The sequence below is a fragment of the Carettochelys insculpta genome, chromosome 1 (assembly GCF_033958435.1).
Source record: "Carettochelys insculpta isolate YL-2023 chromosome 1, ASM3395843v1, whole genome shotgun sequence".
Lineage (NCBI taxonomy): Eukaryota > Metazoa > Chordata > Testudines > Carettochelyidae > Carettochelys > Carettochelys insculpta.
The window spans coordinates 305,625,605-305,645,040 of record NC_134137.1 but is presented as its reverse complement, the minus strand read 5'-3'; the positions used below and the strand labels follow the sequence as shown (position 1 = coordinate 305,645,040).

The 19,436-nt window shown below is 44.3% G+C and overlaps 1 protein-coding gene across 5 annotated transcripts in view; it reads left to right on the top strand.

The window, feature by feature from the left end:
* The window catches only part of NAV3 (neuron navigator 3), a 407,330-nt gene that overhangs the window by 291,774 nt on the left and 96,120 nt on the right, over positions 1–19,436 (top strand). The window lies entirely within an intron of this gene.

Genomic DNA, 19,436 nt, shown 5'->3' with positions numbered 1-19,436 from the left:
AGCTATGAGGGGAGAATACCTACAGCAAAATTTATAGCCGATGTAAGTTTTTGGCTGGATTCTTGCTTTGATTCTCTCAGTCTGTGGTTTGAAACAAGCTATTGTTTTATGTGCTTTGTGCCAGCTTTAATCTGACTGTTCAGGGTCATTGTCACTGTTACATGAATAATAAGCAGTAGTCCCTGGAGTGGAAGACTTAAAATTGATTAATAGATGATGGATTCAACTTTGAAGGAGATAATATGTCAGTTGTTATATCGGGACCTAAGGTGGGGTGCTGCTCTGAATAAAACAGTGCAATTATTTTCTCATCTTTTCTCTTTAATGAGCTGAGAGATCATTGCTGCTTTCACAAGTCAGCTTGGAGATTAGCCATAATATCTACACTAAGGCTAAATCCTGCCCTTATGCTCCTGATTTGTGCTGGGAGTAGAGGCAGCAGAGGATTAGCACAATACAAGATAGCTCAGGGTAGCAACCTGGAGTCCACCAGAAGGCTCACTTTACTGCTGCTCTGTGAGGGAGCATCCTACACGTCTAGGTAGAGTACACTATGCACTGCTGATCTAGAGTCTGAGAGGTGCATCATACCCTTTAACCAGTGGACCAGCGCCTCATGGCACTCTTGTGGAAATTGGCATTCAGATCTATAGCTGCATTTCTGTCCTACCTGTGCCTGCAGGGGATACCCTGCAGCCTCTTCAGGCCCCAGCTTAAACGTACAGCATAGGGCAGGCTTTGGCATAGGGTGATGACATCTGTAACATAGGCTACCTTGTGGTACCTTTATACTTCGGTCTTTATAGTCACAATAGACACTGTAAATGAAGTCCTCAATTGAAACTTTAAAGGGCGCGATCCATAGTCTATGCAGACTGAAGGATGCCTACTACTACTACATGTAGTAACTTACTGAACAAGTAGTCAGACTGATTTCCATGGCACTATTCGCAAAATCAAGGTACTATCCAGGCTCGGTGAAGGGAGTATTACAATCTTGCTCATAGTAAGAAAATAGTTGTCTCCTAGAAGTTATTAGGTACACACAAAAATATGCCTCTAGATCACGAAGGTTATGCCCAGTTGTAGGACATTTCCTACCATCACTCCGACCTGCAATGGATGAAACACTACCTGCACAGTCAGACACCATACTGTTTTCAAAACTAGGTGCTGCCATATCAGGTTTCTTGCAAGTGCCTCATTAAGGACCAAGTTGTAGCTTGGCCTATGCAGCCATTCTGGGATGTAAGTGAGAATGGGACTTCATGCTCTCTTCATGGCCTTCCCACAACTCCTCTGCAGTCCCAGGGGGAAGATTTGAGCTGTGTGCCCTTGCCCTCTTGCCCTCAGTGCCAAGGGCTAGTAGCAAGTTACTGCTCCAAAGAAATATGCCTTTCTGCCATACCCATTGCCATTCGTGGTGGTCACAACCCTGGAAGCAGCCTGTTTAGTGGGCGCAACATATGTCAAATCCAATGAAATACATTTAAAACAATCTTCACTTTGCTTGCAAAACTTTCCAAATATGGTGGGTGGTCTTTTAAGCATTTCTAAATCACTTGTCACCATGGAGTCCGGACACCAACAGTAGCATCTAGTGGATATTTTTATAGCTTGGGAGAGTGATCTCATAGCACCAGATGGCACACTGAAGAGCAGTTGCCTCCATATCAAGGCATCTGCCTGAAAGAGACTTCTAAGTTTACCCTTGGCCGGATTTGATTTGATAGATGTCAGTAGACGTTGACTGCAGCTGACACACTGAAAGTGCCTTTAAAAATTACCAATCAGTAACAGACATTGGGGCTGCAGCATAGTCCTCTCCCTGTTATGTCTTTAGGGCTCTGGTATCACCAGCTCTGTAGCACCACTGTCACAGACGTGCTCCTGGACACCTGTAACTGCAGAGCTGCATAAGACTCCCTGCTGTGCCACAGGGCAAGTAAGAGCAATCTCTGCACATGTAAGGTGTGGAGAAGATTGCTCCAGGAAAGACAAAGCTGGGATCCCTGGGCAGGGCCACTCAGCAGAGAACTAGTTCGCTGCCATGGAGGAGGCCTCCTTGCTAAATGGTTCCTCCCAGGGGACAGAGCCATTCAGCAAACAGGTGGCCTTCCCCACAGCTTATCATTCTCCTTGCATTCATGGCCGAGTATCTCTATTCTGTTGGGGCTTTCTCCATACTTTACAGATGCAGGGTAGGGTGTTTCTGGCTCAGCAGCAATTCAGGAAGTGTTGTGTGACCCCATTGTTCTGCACTCACTCTCTCATTAGGTGGGAGTGCCAGCATTCCTTGTTCTACCGCACACTGCCTTCCAAACTTCTGCAGCAGATTTCAGGCTCTCCTGCACCTCACACTGAGTCTCTTGAGCCTCCAATGACCCCACAGTCAGTGCTGTCCTAACCCCTATTTCCTACCCAGCCCCTTAATTTTCTGCAGCTATACAATAGTTAAAATACAAACAAATTTTAAAATAAAGTCAATTGTCAAAAATGACAAATGTTAAATAATGAAATCTGCCCTGGATTTCAAACAGGTCTTACCAGTGAGTTTGGGGGTATGTCTCTATTGGTGCATGCTTGATGTGCTATAAATCCACTGTAAAACAGATCACAAACACTTATGGCAAGATCCTGGCCCTCGACTTTGGCAGCACAAACTTGTTGGAAATTTATTTGACTGATCTGATTCCACTTGAGGCTTCCTCCTAAGTGCTGGGATCCTAAGGCAGCATAAAGCATAATGATTTTCCTACTTCCGTTTTAGATGTGCAAAGCATAACTCAAATGTATTGCAGGGTCTGAGTCTAAATGCTGTTACTAACATTAGAAATCCTTGATTTAAATGATAGACTCAGACATAATGCCAGAAGGGATCACCTATCATGATCATCTTGTCTGACTCCTTGCACACTGCAGAGTACAGAACCTTGCCTACCCTCTCCTGCAATAGGTCCCTCATCTCTGGGTGCATCATGATTTACAAATGTCAGGTTACAGAGATTCCACCATTTACACTAATGTAAACGTGCAAATGAGCCAGCACTGCTGAGGAAGGTAAACCCTCCCCAGAAAGGTCTTTGCCCATCTGACTGGGAGAAAATTATTTCCTGGTACAACATATGGGCTATGTCTACATTAGCCCAAATCTTTGAAATGGCCATGCAAATGGACATTTTGAAGATTACTAATGAGGCGCTGAAATACATATTCAGCGCCTCATTAGCATGGCAATGGCTGTGGCACTTCGAAATTGCTGCAACTCACTGCTGTGTGGCTCATCCAGACGGGGCTCCTTTTCGAAAGAACCGTGGGAACTTTGAAATCAGGAGCTAGGAATAAGGGGATTTCGAAGGCCCTGGAGTCCTTTCGAAAAGGAGCCCTGTCTGGGCGAGCTGCGCAGGAAGCGAGCTGCAGCAATTTTGAAGTGCCGCGGACGTTGGCATGCTAATGAGGCAGTTAATGTGTATTTCAGCGCTTCATTAGTAATCTTTGAAATGGCCATTTGCATGGCCATTTTGAAGATTTGGGCTTGTGTAGACGTGGCCATGGTGATCAGTTAACTCCTGAGCACTTGGGTAAAATCCACCAGCCAGACATATGGGAAAGATTTTTCTGTACTTATCCAGAATACTCCTCATCTAGCATCCCATCACTGGCCCTGGGAGATATTTGTTGCTAGCAGTTGCATATCAGCTACCTAAACATATCTCCTACATAAACATATCAATCTGTCTTGAAGCTAATGAGTTGTTTTTGCCCCTACTTCTCTTCTTGGAAGGCTGTTGTAGAACTTCTCTGGTGTTTAGAAGCCTTTATCTAGGGTAACCGTATTTCCCTAGCCCAAATATGGGACACCCTTGGGGGATGGGATGGAGAGGGGGCATGACCCCCTGGCTGTGGCAGCCAAGCAAGTGCAGCTCCCCACTTGCCCCACACCTTGGGGTGCAGGAAACAGGGCTGGGAAGCCAGGGACTGGGCAGCAGCTGTGTTGGTGCAGGTCCCAGCTTCCCCATTCTTGGCTCCCCAGAGCTGCTGGGATTTGCAGAGCACCGAACCTTGCCCACTGAGCACATCTTCCCATTCAGGTATAATGCCTCTCTTGACAGTGTTCTGTTGTCAAAACAGCTGTGTAGACACTCGGGCCCTTTTGTCTACAGACAGGGCCAGGTCACCGGGCAGCCCTGTTTGCTGAGCTTCCAGTAAGCCATTCTGTTGTGGGAGGGCTGGGCACTCTGGCTACTCTCTGTTGACAGAGCAGATTGCTCTTTTTCTCTGCTTGTATGTGTTGACACAATCTGTTGACAGAAGTTTTGCCGGGAAATCCCTTCTGACAGTCCCTTCTATCGACCGAGGCTTTACATGTAGACATAGCTGAAGAGTATTAGTGCACAGAAGTGTCTTATACAGCTTCAAGGAACCTGGGAAATAAGATTTTGCATCAAAACTATATAACATAATAATAATAATAATAATAATAAATAGGATAGGAGAAAAGATAGGGGATGTGTCTTTTTATCTACTCATGAAAAAGTAGCTAATTTTACCTTGAATTGTAAACTCTGGACTACTGTATACCATGCGGGGTCCAGATCCAGGGCAGTTAAACTGAGAGCAGGGATAAGCTACTGTCCCAGCTCTGCACCAGCATGGGCTATCATAGAATCATTGAACTCTAGGGCTGGAAGGGACCTCAGGAGGTCATCTAGTCTAGCCCCCTGCTTAAAGAAGGATCAGCTCCATCTAAATCATCCCAGCCATGACTATATCAAGCCAGGACTTAAAAACCTCTAGGGAGGGAGATTCCACCACCTCTGTTGGTAACACATTCCAGTCCTTCACCACCCTCCTGGCGAAAGAGCTTTTCCTAATGTCCAACCTACACCTCTCCCTCTGTAACTTCAGAGCTCTTTGTTCTGTCATCTGTCACCTTTGAGAACAGTCTCTCTCCATCCTCTTTAGAACTCCCTTTCAGAAAGTTGAAGACTGCTATCAAATCGCCCCTCAGTCTTCTCTTCTGCAAACTAAATAAACCCAAATCGCTCAGCCTCTCCTTAAAGGTCATGTGCTCCAGATCACGAATCATTTTTGTTGCCCTCCACTGAACCCTCTCCAATGCATCCACATCCTTTCTATGCTGGGGGGCCCAGAACTGGACACAGTACTGCAGATGAGGCCTCACTAGAGCCAAGGAGAGGGGTATAATAACTTCTGTATAGCTATGTCTACACGTGAACCCTACATCGAAGTAGCCTATTTCGATGTGGCGACATCAAAATAGGCTATTTCGATGAATAGCATCTACACGTCCTCCAGGGCTGGCAACGTCGATGTTCAACATCGACGTTGCGCAGCACCACATCGAAATAGGCACTGCGAGGGAACGTCTACACGCCAAAGTAGCACACATCGAAATAAGGGTGCCAGGCACAGCTGCAGACAGGGTCACAGAGTGGACTCAACAGCAAGCTGCTCCCTTAAAGGGCCCCTCCCAGACACACTTGCACTAAACAGCACAAGATCCACAGAGCCAACAACTGGTTGCAGACCCTGTGCATGTAGCACGGACCCCCAGCTGCAGCAGCAGCAACCAGAAGCCCTGGGCTAAGGGCTGCTGCAGACGGTGACCATAGATCCCCGCAGGGGCTGGAGAGAGAGCGTCTCTCAACCCCTTAGCTGATGGCCACCATGGAGGACCCCGCAATTTCGATGTTGCAGGATGCGCAACGACTACACGTTCCCTACTTCGACGTTGAACGTCGAAGTAGGGCGCTATTCCCATCCCCTCATGGGGTTAGCGACTTCGACGTCTCGCTGCCTAACATCGATGTTAACATCGAAATAGCGCCCAACACGTGTAGCCGTGACGGGCGCTATTTCGAAGTTAGTGCCGCTACTTCAAAGTAGCGTGCACGTGTAGACACGGCTTATATCTGCTAGAAGTATTTCTCCTTATGCACCCCAATATGCCATTAGCCTTCTTGGTTACAAGGGCACACTGTTGACTCATATCCGGTCTCTCACCCACTGTAATCACCAGGTCCTTTTCTGCTGCACTGCAACTTAGCCACTTGGTCCCCAGCCTGTAACAGTGCTTGGTATTCTTCCATCTCAAGTGCAGGACTCTGCACTTGTCCTTGTTGAACCTCATCAAATTTCTTTTGGCCCATCCTCCAATTTGTCTAGGTCACTCTGGACCTCATCCCTACCTTCCAATGTATCTAACTGTGCCCCTACCTTAGCATCATCTGCACATTTGCTGAGTGTGCAATCCATTCCTTAATCCAGGTAATCAATAAACATGTTGAAAAGTACTGACTCTAGAACTAATCCTTGGGGCATTCCACTTGAAACCGATCACCAACCAGACACTGAGCCATTGACCACTACCCTTTGGGCCCATCTGTCAAGACAGTTTTCTATTCATCTTACAGTCCATGTATTCAATCCATACTTCATTATCTTATGGGCAAGAATATTGTGGGAGACTGTATCAAAAGTTTTTCTGAAGTGAAGGTGTATCACATCCCTTGACTTCCCCATGTCCACAGAGCCAGTTATCTCATCATAGAAGCTAATCAGATTGGTCAGGCATGACTTGCCCATGGTTAATCCATGTTGACTACTCTTGATCACTTTCCCCTCTTCCAAGTGGTCCAAAATGGATTCCTTGTGGATTCCCTTCATGCTTTTTCTGGGCACTGAGGTGAGGCTGACCGGTCTATAGTTCCCTGGATTGTCTTTCTTTCCTTTTTTAAAGATGGGCACTACATTTGCCTTTTTCCAGTCACCTGGGATCTCCACTGAGCTCCATGAGTTTTCAAAGATAATGGACAAAGGCTCTGCAATGACACCAAGGATTTCCTTTGTAAGTCAAGCAGGTTGTCTAGCATATTTGCTTTTCTTACTGCACATCAGGATGGTTTGTTACTGTGCCTTCCATAAGACCTCTTTAAAATACTGCCAGTTCTCATGCACTCTTTTACCCTTCATATTAGCTTCCCTGGGGATCCTGCCCATCAGTTCTCTCAGGGAGTAGAAGTCTGCTCTTCTGAAATCAAAGGTCTGTATTTTACTGCTCACCTTTCTTCCTTTTTCAGAATCCTAAAATCTATCCACCATCTCATGATCACTACAGCTCAGGTTGCCACCCTCTTCTATTTCTCTTACTATTTTTCCCTGTTTGTGAGCAGCAGGTCAAGCTGTGCATGGCCCCTGGTCAATTCCTTCAGCACATGTACCAGGAGGTTATCCCCAACATTCTCCAAAAACTTCCTGGATTGTCTGTGTGCTGCTGTATTGTTTTCCTAGCAAATGTCTGCTTGATTAAGATCTCCCATGAGAAGCAGCATCTGTGATTTGGAAGCTTCTCTTAGCTGTCTGAAGAAATTCTCATCTACCTGATCTGGTGGCCTATAGCAGACACCAAACATTACATCACACCAAACATTGCATCACCTCTGTTGCTTCCACTTCAAAGCTTAACCCAAAGACACTCAACTGTCTCTTCACCCTCCATAAAATGGAGCTCTCAACAATCATATTGCTTTCTCACATAAATCGCAACTCCCTCTCCTTTTCTCCCCTAACTAGCCTTCTTGAACAGTTTATACCCTTCCATGACAGTGCTCCAGTTATGGGAGTCATCCCACCAAGTCTCTGTTATTCCAGTCACCTAACATAAGAACATAAGAACGGCCATACTGGGTCAGACCAAAGGTCCATCCAGCCCAGTATCCTGTCTGCCGACAGCGGCCAGTGCCTGGTGCCCCAGAGGACGTGAACCGAAGACAGTGATCAAGTGATTTGTCTCCTGCCATCTATCTCCAGCCGTTGACTAAAGGCTAGGGGCACCATACTTTACCCTTGGCTAATAACCATTTATGGACCTAACCTCCAAAAATTTATCAAGCTCTATTTTAAACTCTGTTAGAGTGCTGGCCTTCACAGCCTCCTCCAGCAAGGAGTTCCACAGGTTGACTGTGCGCTGTGTGAAGAAAAATTTTCTTTTATTAGTTTTGAACCTACAACCCATTAATTTCATTTGGTGTCCTCTAGTTCTTATATTATGGGAACAAGTAAATAACTTTTCAATATTCCCTTTCTCCACATCATTCATGATTTTATATACCTCTGTCATATCGCCCCTCAATCTCCTCTTTTCTAGACTGAAAAGTCCCAGTCTCTCTAGCCTCTCCTCATATGGGACCCCTTCCAAACTCTTAATCATTTTAGTTGCCCTTTTCTGAACTTTTTCTAACGGCAGTATATCTTTTTTAAGGTGAGGAGACCACATCTGCACGCAGTGCTCAAGATGTGGGTGTACCATGGTTTTATATAGGGAAGTATGATATTATTAGTCTTATTTTCTATCCCTTTTTTAATAATTCCTAACATCCTATTTGCTTTACTGACTGCTGCTGCACACTGCATGGATGTTTTCAGAGAACTATCCACTATTATTTCAAGATCCCTTTCCTGATCTGTTGTATCTAAATTTGCCCCCATCACATTGTATGTGTAATTGGGGTTATTTTTCCCAATGTGCATTACCTTACACTTACCCACATTAAATTTCATTTGCCATTTTGCTGCCCAATTACTCAGTTTGCTGAGATCTTTTTGAAGTTCTTCACAATCTACTTTGGTTTTGACTATCCTGAACAGCTTGGTATCATCTGCAAACTTTGCCACCTCACTGCTTACCCCTTTCTCTAGATCATTGATGAACAAGTTGAACAGGATTGGTCCCAGGACTGACCCTTGGGGAACACCACTAGTTACCCCCCTCCATTGTGAAAATTTACCATTTATTCCAACCCTTTGTTTCCTGTCTTTTAACCAGTTTCCAATCCATGAAAGGATCTTTCCTCCTATCCCATGACCACCTAATTTACTTAAGAGCCTTTGGTGAGGGACCTTGTCAAAGGCTTTCTGGAAATCTAAGTATATTATGTCCACTGGATCCCCCCTGTCCACATGTTTGTTAACCCCTCCAAAGAACTCTAATAGATTAGTAAGACACGACTTCCCTCTGCAGAAACCATGCTGACTTTTGCCCAACAAATCATGTTCTTCTACGTGTCTGACAATTTTATTCTTTACTATTGTTTCCACTGATTTGCCCGGTACTGATGTTAGACTTACCGGTCTGTAATTGCCAGGGTCTCCTCTAGAGCCCTTTTTAAATATTGGCGTTATATTAGCTGTCTTCCAGTTGTCAGGTACTGAAGCTGATTTAAAGGATAGGTTACAAACCACCATTAATAGCTCTGCAATTTCACATTTGAGTTCTTTCAGAACCCTTGGGTGAATGCCATCTGGTCCTGGAGACTTGTTACTGTTTAGCTTATCAATTAGTTCCAAAACCTGTTCTACTGACCCTTCAATCTGGGACAGTTCCTCAGATTTGTCACCTACAAAGGACGGCTCAGATTTGGGAACCTCTGTAATATCCTTAGCCATGAAGACTGAAGCAAAGAAATCATTTAGTTTCTCTGCAATGGCATTATCTTCCTTGACTGCTCCTTTTATATCTCTATCGTCCAGGGGTCTCACTGCTTTTTTAGCAGGCTTTCTGCTTCTAATGTACTTAAAAACGTTTTACTATTGTTTTTTGAATGTATGGCTAACTGTTCCTCAAAATCTTTTTTGGCTTTTCTTATTACATTTTTACACTTAATTTGGCAGTGTTTATGTTCCTTTCTATTTTCCTCACTAGGATTTGACTTCCACTTTTTAAAGGATCCTTTGATTGTGCCATGGTCTCTAATTCCTCCTGTTTGTTTCCCAGGGTTCTTGCATACATGTACAAACACCTTAGGTAATAATCTGATTGGCCTACTTTCTGCTTCTGAACAAGTGGTCCTCCTTTGTTGTACCTTCTTCCACCCCCCCCACCCCTTACCTCAGGGCTTGGATTACCATCCTCCAATGAACTTAGTTTAAAGACCTCCTCCCATCACTTCGTAGCAATCCTTGCTCTGGAAGCAGAATCCCATGGCTGAAGAAAACAAATCTCTGTCTCTGGTACCACCTGCACAACCACGCATTTACTTCCATGATTCGATGATCTCTACCTGGACCCCTTCCCTCTGCATGGAGGATGGATGAGAACACCACTTGTGCTCCATATTATTTGATCTTCCTTCCCAGAGTTGCATAATATGCAGTGTTCCACTCGAGGTCATTCTTTGCTGTGTTGTTGGTTCCTACATGGAGAAGTAGGAAAGGGTAATAATCTGCAGGTTTGATGATTTCTTTAAGTCTTTCTGTCACATCCTGGATTCTAGCTCCTGGTAAGCAACAAACTTCATGAGATTCCAGGTCTGGATGGCAGATGGATGACTCAGTCCCTCTTAGGAGAGAGTCCAAGATCATCACCACGCAACTTCTTCTCTTGTGGGTAGTGGTCATAGAACTACCATCCCTAGGACTACTCATCCCATGCCTTCCAGCCAGTGGGGTCTTCTTCTCATCCCTTCTCTGAGAGGTCTCTGCTACAGCATTCTCCACTATATCACCCATGCAGAGAGCTTGAAAACAGTTGCTTACCTCTGCAGGAACTGGAGGTAACTGAATTTGCTTTCATCTCTTGGAGGTTACATGCTTCCAGTTTTCTTCCTCGCTTTCTACTGCCCTCATTGGTTGCTCAGCCTGATGTGCCTGCAGTACTAAGTTATGCCTTCTATTGAGAAAGTCTTCACCTTCACTGATGGACTGAAGGGTTGATATTCGCACCTCAATTCCTCTAACCTTTTCTTACAAGATGATGACCAGCTTGCACGTGGTACATACAAAATCTCTTCCATCATCCAGGAGGAAAACAAACATAGCACATGCAGTGCAGGTCACAACAGCCAACTTGTCAGTAGACTTCTCTCTGTTCAGTTTCTTTCCTTTCTTCAGTGAAAGATATTAGAGCTAACTTAAAGGGCAGAAGAGAAACAAGACTATTTAAAAAATCAAATAATAATATGGGGTTCCCCACAAGGCAAACTCCCAGGCAAGCACCCTGGCTAGCAGCCCCCTGTTTACAGCTCCCACCAGTCGCTAGCCTCTGCCTTGTGAAGCCTTCTTTCCTTTGGCCCTTCTTTCCTTTGGGCCATCAAACTCACCCACAAGTAACTGAGATTAATCAGTAACTGAAATTCAAATTCAAATAACCAAACAGCCCAGGAGACAAACACACCCAATAGCTCTCACCTGATTCAGTGGGGTTCACCTTCTCTCCCAGGCAAACTCCCCTGTTAGCAGCCCCCTGTTTGCAGATCCCAGCTGATCATGCTCCCGCCGGTCTCTAGCCTCTGGCCTGCAGTCGTCAAGAGCTGCAATCCCATGTAAAATCTTGTTCATTCTTAAGTGGGGACATGACCAGTACAGACAGAATGTGTGAGGAATCTAGCTGCTGAAATCTGAGAATTCTCAACATCAGCCTGTGAAATGTGCTTTTTTTCTGATGGCTTATCATTTGGCTACATTTTCAAGAGGAACAAAAAAGGCACAGCCCTTTGCCACATATCAAATTGTTGTTCCAAAGCAGGAGGTGAAAGAAATTTTCAAAGAAAAGGTCAGCACAGGTGGCTTTTTTGTTTTGTTTTGCTTTTTTTTAATACGGGCAACATACTGTTTACCCAGTTTTCATTCTAAGAAACAGCTGAATCATCTTGGCTGAAGTAAAAAAAAAAAAAAAAATCAGCTTGAGGCAGACCTCCAGACTGAAAACTTTCAGTCCAAGCAATTAGAGTTTGGCAAAGTTACTAGCAACTGAAAACATGATCTTATATGAGAAGTATCATGCAACCTTAATAATAGAAACTACTACTTACTGACTTTATAGTTATGTGAGAGAGGAAAAAATAGATAAAAGACGTATGCAAGCCTCTAAAATGCTCATGAGTTTGACAGTGAACAGTGTTTTAAAGGGTAAAAGGAATTAGGAGTAGGAGTTATCATGAGTATCTCCTGCCAACCACCACTATCCAAAAATTAGATAACCTTACCTGAGAGAAGCCATATTTTTATATATTACCAATAGGAAGATAATGTCTGAGCATTTGAAATAACAATGGCGGTATTATAAAAAGAAAAGTGATGCAGTTACATGAATAATTTAAAAGTAGACTGGACAGTGCTTTAAAAGCACTCAAGAGAATCTTCCATTGCCAGAAAGGATGACTTACATGATCTAGTTTGTAGGATTTTGCCATCTTTAATACTTCTGAATGTGTTGTAAGCTGCAAAGCATTACATCTTTCAAAATATTTAGTTTATTGTACTATACTCAGCAGAATTTCAGATGAAAAGAAAGCTTAGGATATGTCAGCATACCATGAATTACCTGACTTGGAGTAATTTCAGATGAAAAATGATGCAACAACCCCACTGCAATGAGTGGAACAAAAATAAAATAAAATAATTGTGACTGAGCATAGGTTCTTAAAATTTGTGTAAGAGCTCCTGGTATTTGGAAGGCTTCTGACTACAGGATTGGAATAATTTTCCAGCCATATTATTGTGATACTCTGAAGCTCTGGCTATATTATAGTTGCTATTTCAGGATACAAATATATCCCAAAATAGCAACTCCACAGTTAAATGCCGCGCTTGAAATAGCAGTATTATTTTGAGCATGGTATTCCGGTTCCATTACCCCTCGTCATACAAGTCACAGTGGAAACTTCAAAATAGCTGCTTATTTCAAACTTCGGTGCTAAGTGGATGGCACCAAGTTCGAAATGACCTAGCTCAAAATAAATTACTCAATTGCATTGCACAAATTGTGTAAGTTATTTCAAGTTATGGCTACAATGTAGCCATAGTCTGAAAGATCTGTAGAGTAGATATCTGCATATCTTCCAAGACTGCCAAAATTGTTCCAGAGGTTACCAATACACTGGCATCAAACGTCATGAGATGCCATAACAGAGTGAAAATGTGGTCTGAAAGTTTAACTACCCATGGCACTTCAGCTGTAGAAATCAGAGAATGCCTATATGTTAATTTTGTGATATAGTTACAGAATCAGTTGCATCGTTTCAAACTTTGAAACTACGTAACAGTTTCATAGTTTCAAAGCTGAGATAATTTAGAAGTTTTAAACCATCTTCCTGAAATGTTCATAGTGAATGGTGTAAATTTCTTACAGGTACTATCATGTTGCAACCCCCCTCTTGGGAGAGTGGGTCTCATGGCAGGAGCTTAAAGTGTGGGAGTGTGCAAGGGGAATTGTGTTCAGATGCTTTGTTTTTTTCTAGCTGTGCTGACAGAATCGCTGGGCCCCAGGCCAAGGGTGCAGAGGTGTGGGGGAGGGAAGGGCTCCATGTTCCCAGAAGGGGTTGGAGCCTTGGGCAGAAGGGATGGGCTGAGGCCTAGACTTCCCTCACCAGACCTTCAGCACTGCCTAGAGCCCTAGGACTGTTGCTCCCTTGGCCCCCACACCCATCAGCAGGCCTAGGGTAAAGTATGTGTGTGGGAGTATGACAAGTTCTTTGCTTTAATATCATATGGTGTCCAATGAGTTAAACTATAATCCAGCTAGCGTGTGGAGATAGACCAGTGGTGGCCAGACACTGCCTGCCAAGCCCTTGTGTGTGGGCTGCCGATGTCCCATAGTCCAGTGGAACCCTCAGGCAGGCTCCTTGTCTGTTGTGCCTTCCTATGCTGCTCACAGCAGCAGGCTGCTGGAGCCACGTGCATGTCTGAACCATGAGCCCCATGTTGGAGGACTCTGCACACTGATGGCACAGTCTTACTAGCACAATCCTCACAGCACCTATTGGCCATTCTTGTGGGCAAGTTCAGTGCATGAAGTTACCCCCAAGAGGCTTGCAGGGCCTCCTCTTTCATCCCTGCCCTAGATCATAACCCAACCCTCAGCTCCCCGTCCTAAAACCCTGCCCCTGTTGCAACCCTGAGGTCCCTTCTGCATCCAACTTCCATCCCAGATCATGCATCTTCTCCATTAGCATAGAAGAATGCAGCCCTTGACTACTTGGGAAATTCTTGGAGTGATCCCCCGTCAAAAATTATTTCCCATCCCTAGGTTGGGCTGTGAAAAATTGCATAAACTACTAACTTGGCTTGGGAGATTCAGAATGGCTCTCAGGGGAGAGGAAAATTGATATTTTGCAGTTTTCATGCCCCAAATCAGTGCCAGACTCAGAATCTGCTTAGCCACCCTCACCCAGCTTAGCTCAGCCCCAGCTCTTTGCAGCCAGCCATGAAGCTGCTGGCTGGCCCATGCTGTCTCCCCACAGACCTTTCAGCCAGCTGAGAAATTAGTTGTGTCCCCATCCTAGCCTTCCTTCTTCCTGGAAAAAGGTCTCACCTGCCAGTCAGAGCCAGGGTGGGAACTCCAACCATCTCACACTGTGAAAACAGCTGAATTCTGAATACACAAATGATAAGGTATTCATGCCATAGAGCTGATTGGCTGCAGCATTGGAAACTGCTGATAAGACTGCCTGTGCACTAGCTGAAATGCTACCAACAATGGATGCTCCTCTGGGTACAGAACATGCCCAGCCCCTTTCGTTTACACAGCTACGCATTGTGGTGCACCCCTCACCTGTCACTTGTTATGATGTCATCCTCAACTGTGATAACTAACTAAAACTAACAAAAGAGAAAAGTGGAGGTAAAGCCTGAAATAAAATTGTTGCTAATTACCTATTAGACCTGGAAATACTGTAAGTCAGTTTTAATAAAACCAGGGTGTTTTGTACTTACTATTTTATACTCTAAGCTGGTGCCTATGACTGTATATGACAGATCAATATGCTGCTTCTGCTTGTATTTCCCAGGGCATATTTTCTTTGGTAATATCTAACCATGATTAAAATTACTTCCAGTTGTCATGCTTAACAGTACGGCAAACAATATATGCCTATGTTATGGCTTTTATTGGCAGTGAATCTTCCTATATACTGTATGGTAAAATGATGAAAAGATAGTAAGAATAAGTGACTAGTGGAAACAAATAGTAGTCCTAATAAAGCACTTCTTAGCACTTTCCCTTATGGATAGTAGATTCTGCCTTCTAAAGCTTTCCTCCCTAGCATGGATGATTGGTAGTGACAGATGGGCAGGTCTCTCAGGTTTGGCCAGTATTAGGCAGGTAAGTCGATTTCAGATACACAATTCTAGCTGTGGCAATTGCATAGGTAGAATTGACTTATCTGCAATTGACTTACCTGGACATCTACACAGAGGGAGGTCAATGGGAGAAATTCTCCTGTCAAACTCCTTTACTCCTTGTGATAGCAAGGCATAGAAGGGTCAACTGCCAAGCACCGATAGCTTGATTTCATGTGTCTCTAAAAGGCTGCGTCTACATGTGCACGCTACTTCAAAATAGCGCCCGTCACGGCTACACATGTTGGGCGCTATTTTGAAGTTGAAATCTACGTTAGGCGGCGAGACGTCGAAGTCGCTATCCCCATCAGGGGATGGGAATAGCGCCCTACTTCGAAGTTGAACATCGAAGTAGGGCACGTGTAGACGATCCGCGTCCCGCAACATCGAAATAGTGGGGTCCGCCATGGCAACATCGAAGTTGAACGTCAACGTTGCCAGTCCTGGAGGACGTGTAGACGTTATTCATCGAAATAGCTTATTTTGATGTCGCTACATCGAAATAAGCTATTTCGATGTAGCGTGCACGTGTAGACATAGCCAAAGGCACGCAAAACTGAATTCCAAAAAATGAGTCAGTCTTCCCCAAAGTATAGACAAACCCTTAGTGCACAGAACCTTCTTCAGCCCTTCTCTGTTAGTTAGATATGAAACTGCATTGTTAAATTGTGTTTACAGTCTCTTCCATGTTAATGGTGCAGAAGCTCTATTTATTTGTTATCCTTCCACTGAGTACCAGAAAGCACAGTGTTTGAGTCTGCTGTCTCCCTTCTGAAATAAGTTTCTCTTGGCACTAAGGTCATGTATTAATCTGAGGCTTTAACATTGCTATATTCCTAGGAATGGTCTTTGAGGTTGCTAGGATACTGACTGGTGCACTGACCTTTCTGACCAATCGTGGCACACTTTATGCCAATCTCCTCGACATCTAGGTTATCTCTAGCTGCTACTGTCACATGCCAAAGCCTTCAGTGTAGTAACGGATATGTAGGTTTAACCCATTATAGCCGTACGTGTAAAACAAGGATTCTCAGAAGTTTCCGTCATCTTCCCTGCTGTAATATTAGCGGTATAGGTCTGCAAGGCTATGTCTACATGGCTATGTCTACACGTGCACACTACATCGAAATAGCTTCGTGTAGCGACATCGAAATAGTCTATTTCGATGAATAATGTCTACACATCCTCCAGGGCTGGCAACGTCGACGTTCAACTTCGATGTTGGGCAGCACCACATCGAAATAGGCACTGCGAGGGAACGTCTACATGCCAAAGTAGCACACATCAAAATAAGGGTGCCAGGAACAGCTGCAGACAGGGTCACAGGGCGGACTCAACAGCAAGCCGCTCCCTTAAAGGGCCCCTCCCAGACACAGTTGCACTAAACAACACAAGATCCACAGAGCAGACAACTGGTTGCAGACCCTGTGCATGCAGCATGGATCCCCAGCTGCCGCAGCAGCAGCCAGAAGCCCTGGGCTAAGGGCTGCTGCACACGGTGACCATAGAGCCCCGCAGGGGCTGGAGAGAGAGCGTCTCTCAACCCCTCAGCTGATGGCCGCCATGGCGGACCCCGCTATTTCGATGTTGCAGGACGCGGATCATCTACACGTGCCCTACTTCGATGTTCAACTTCGAAGTAGGGCACTATTCCCATCTCCTCATGGGGTTAGCGACTTCAACGTCTCGCCGCCTAACGTAGATTTCAACTTCGAAATAGCGCCCAACACATGTAGCCATGACGGGCACTATTTCGAAGCTGGCACCGCTACTTTGAAGTAGAGTGCATGTGTAGACGCGGCCCATGACAGACTAAGCTCAAAATAAGCTATGCAATTTGTGCTTCACATATTGCATAGCTTATTTCAAGTCAATTTTGAAATAGGCTATTTTGGCATATGGTGCTCTCTAAATGGTGCCACGTACTGCAATAAAGCACTATTTCAAGGCATCCCTCACTCCTCCTCCAGTGTATAGGGATGTTGAAATAGCATGCCCTTTATTTAAATAAATATTTCAAAACGATGGGCACATTGCATAGACGTAGGCAGCAATTTCAGGATACCACAGTATCCTGAAAACTCCCCCACCACGTAGACACAGCCCAATAGGCCATGTGTTATTATGAGCTTCTGTTTTTAATATATTTGAATGCAAACTCTAAGATTTACAGAATCTGCCTTATAAAACTCTGGAGCTGCATCTACACTGGAGAGTTTTGTTGACCAAACTCACAGGCTACATCAACACTACTCCTCCCTTTCAGAAGGGGCATGTAAATGCAGTGGATTGAAAATACTAGTGAGGTACTGATATGAATATTCAGCACCTCATTTGTGTAATGGAGGCCACTCACCATGTCAAAAGTGCTGCTTTCAAAATGCAAAATATTCATATCAGTGCCTCATTAGCATTTTTGATCCACTGCATTTACATGCCCCTTCTAAAAGGGAGAGGTAATGTGTACACAGCCACAGAGTGTCCACACGGAAAATGCATTCTTTTGACAGTAAATTGACATAACTCAGCACTTTTGTTAACAACTTTCTTCCTCTCCCGCATAAGGCATAAAGCCTTTCTCAACAGAATCTGTCAACAAAAAAAACAGTGTGGATGCTCTGCAAGGGGAGTGTCTGTTGAGAGACAGGGCTTCCTGGTCACCGGGCAGCCTTGTCTTCTGTGCTTCCAGTTGGCTATTCTGTCAAGAGAGTTGCCAGGTGGTCCACCTGCTGTCTGTCAACAGAGCTGATTGCTTTTTTCGACCTGGTTTGCTATCTGGCTGCAATCCAATGACAGAAGATTTCTCGGAAGATGTCTTCTGACAATAACTTCTGTCGAAAGATCACTATAGTGTAGATATAGCCTGAGGATGTGTCTACGCCAAGAGATAAAATTGAATTTAAAGGAGATAGCTCGACATTCAAATGTCAGTGTCTTACTGTAAATGTCATGAGCTCGAGTTAGTCTGCCTTAATATCAATAACAAAATGTTGATATTAACAGACGGGTAGAGCATCAATTTTGAATTTAAAATCTCAAAGCTAGTGTGGAAGCATCATGTCCTTAATTCAAATTTATTAGCGTCCACAAGTGTCCCGTTTTCATCCCACAAAGCTATGTGCTGCACCTGGCTCACAGCTCCCCTTTACTAGCAAGAGCCAGGAAATTGACCAGGGCACTGTGCTGTCAGTTTCCCAGGTCCTGGAGCTTGGGGGAGCCAGGAAATTGACCAGGGCTGCTGAGCTGTCACTTTCCCAGGTCCCACAACTTTATTGGAGCCAGGAAATTGACCAGGGCTACTGTGCTGTCAGGTTCCCCAAGCTAAAGGGACCCAGGAAACTGACAGCGCTGCTGCACCTGGTTCCCAGCTCAAAATGCAGGACTGAGAGAACTGTGGGTTAGATTCCCACAATGCACTGCTGCAACGCTCAATGTTTGGTGATTTCAGTGTTGAAGCAATGTGTCAAATTTGTTGTGAGCCTGTGGGAAGTGAGGATACTCAAAATCAAATTTAAAAATGGCATTATAAAATCGATTTTAGTAAATTTGAATTTATCTTGTAGCGTAGACGTAGCCTTCAAGTCTGTAGGTTCCAGACATAAAATGACTGCTGTGTTGTATTTGATGTGAATTGAATACCAGTGTGAAACATTAAATGCTAGACTGAATTTTTCTTGCTCACTGAGTTGGCTGCCTCCTACACTAAAATGTAAAACTGCTGAGGGAATGATCCAGACTTTGATTAACATGGCCAAGATGGAAGTTTGTTGGTTGAACTCTGAAGAGTAGCTGTCATATTGCCTGCCTGCTGAGATTAGTACTACTAGTCTCTCATTCACAGAAGCATACAAAATGTAACTATGTATTTTTTCTTTACATCATAATATTAGTACCTCTATGAAAGAGATTATTTGTAATTCAGGTAATAGCAAGCTCAACCTTTGTCTGCTCTGTGGCAGTTTTGTACTTGCTTACATTCAGGTGAAAGACCTGATTTTCTCCTAATCTCCTAAACTCCCTCCTTCTCCCAGGTGTTTTTTCCTCAGAGGATGGAAAACTCAGGCTCAGATTGTAACACTTCACTGTCATTGCCCTCTTCCATACCTGCTGCCAAGATCTGGAAGAAAGGACAGTAGTGACAATAGTTTGTGTAACCAACTCGAGTGACAGCTCAAAAAATCCTGCTCTGATGACACAGAACCCACCAGAAAAAAAGGCTGAGACAAGAAAACAGAGCTACTGGAAATATTGGTCTCCTGGCTGACAGTTGATTAGGCTAGACAAGAGATATTTCCTTT